This window comes from Trachymyrmex septentrionalis, unplaced genomic scaffold (genome assembly GCF_001594115.1).
Source record: "Trachymyrmex septentrionalis isolate Tsep2-gDNA-1 unplaced genomic scaffold, Tsep1.0 scaffold6, whole genome shotgun sequence".
Classification (NCBI taxonomy): domain Eukaryota; kingdom Metazoa; phylum Arthropoda; class Insecta; order Hymenoptera; family Formicidae; genus Trachymyrmex; species Trachymyrmex septentrionalis.
Genome location: NW_017305778.1, coordinates 2,495,458 through 2,497,213, shown reverse-complemented (window position 1 = coordinate 2,497,213; position 1,756 = coordinate 2,495,458). Strand labels below are relative to the sequence as shown.

Sequence of the window (1,756 nt, the reverse complement as noted above, 5' to 3'; positions counted from 1 at the left end):
GTGTGTATATATATATATATACACACACACACACACAAGAATATATAAAAGAACAGACACACGATAATTTTGGATAGCGCAGCTACTTTATACCCATTTCTTGATTTTGAGCACGTACGACGTCGTTTATGTGCGAACACGGAGATCGCTTAACAGGTGATACCGTGCGGAAATTGTGGTTTAGTTTCGCGATACTGATAGCGAGACTCATCTTCCGAGCTTAGCCCGGGTTATAGAGCTGTTTGAAGAGCGAGCGGAGGGGCGAAGGCGAGGGCCCGACATGTGTATCGAGATGCCTCCGAGTGCCGTCACTGTTTAGTGTTGCACGATCTTCCATTGGAGGGTTCTCACGAGGCAAACTATACGTCCGAGTGGTCAGATCGCTCGCGGTGTGATCCCCTCCACAAAGCAAAATCTGAAATTACTTCGCGCTCTGATCATCAAACCCGTGACGTTTGCGTGGCAGATTGCTTTAGCCATTCCAACAAGAATAGTAATGTGTGTTTGCAATAGGTATTATTACGCTTATACTAATCAATTTGTCTCTTCGCGTGAACAATCGATTACATGTCGCCTTTACTTGAAGAACAAAAGATGAATTTGTATAAAAAAATAATAACACGCATCAATAATTGAATAGAGTCGTAATAATTTTTTTAAACGCGTATAATTAATTTTTTAAAACATAAATAGAAGAGAGAAAGACAGATGAAGCTATTTATTCATATAAATAATTTAATTCTTCAAATATTTATGTAAACTATTTTTTATAAGCTATTATTTATATACGACGAGCCTTCTAGAATATAAAAATGAAAACAAGAAGAAAGTAAAGAAACGAAAAATATACAAATAGCAAAAAAGGATGATAAAACAAAATTAATATAAATAAATTATGAAAATGAAAACTATGCATAGAAATGGTACGAATTATATAGATAAAAGAGAGAGAGAGAGAAAGAGAGAAAAAGAGGGGATAGTAATTCGCAATAATTACGTTAGTTTTATGACTCGTTAGTTGAGCATTAATTGGTTGAAGTGTGTAGCAATCTGAGCGACGAAATGTTTGTGGACCTTAGCTGAAGTAAAGTTGTAAATTAATTAGTGACGAGAGAGAGAGAGAGAGAGAGAGAGAGAGAGAGAGAGAGAGAGAGAGAGAGAGAGAGAAAGATCGCTAAAGCTGTTAAGCTGTTATGTATGTCTCGAGGCATCTCCCGGCTCAAAACACTCGTGCCGAGTGAGTTAACTCACCCTTGACAAGCTGAGAAATCTGTCAGACTACGGCGATGCGGCTTGTAGAGACGTCGTTAGGAGCAAAGTTATAAATTAATTGGAGTGCGTGCAAGCTTCTCCGTGTCCACGATTTTCGTGGAAAGTGACCGTAAAATGACCACGTCGTCCGCGTCCAGCTGGACGAGAGGAAATGGTGGTCATGATTCTGCTACTCGGTGCGAAAATCTTGTAGAGCTTAAACATTTACGTCTACTTATACGTTAAAAAAGAACGAGAACTTACAAGCGTCACGCAAGCGACACATGTAAGCAGGGCTGTTACAAAACTGGAAATCAGGGAAATGTCAAGGAAATGAAAAATGGTACGGGGAAATCAGAGAAAAGCTAAGAAATTTTGCAAAATTTTCCGAAAAATTAAAATTCTTTAAAGAACTTTAATGCCCGTACATCATACGCGGTTTTGGAGGACTACGAGCATTAATAATTGAATGCAAACATGTCAATAACATTAATAGTAATTTACG

General features: G+C 38.2%; 1 protein-coding gene across 7 annotated transcripts in view; it reads left to right on the top strand.

The window, feature by feature from the left end:
* LOC108752307 (AF4/FMR2 family member 4) overlaps positions 1–1,756 on the top strand; it is a 275,024-nt gene that overhangs the window by 156,442 nt on the left and 116,826 nt on the right. The window lies entirely within an intron of this gene.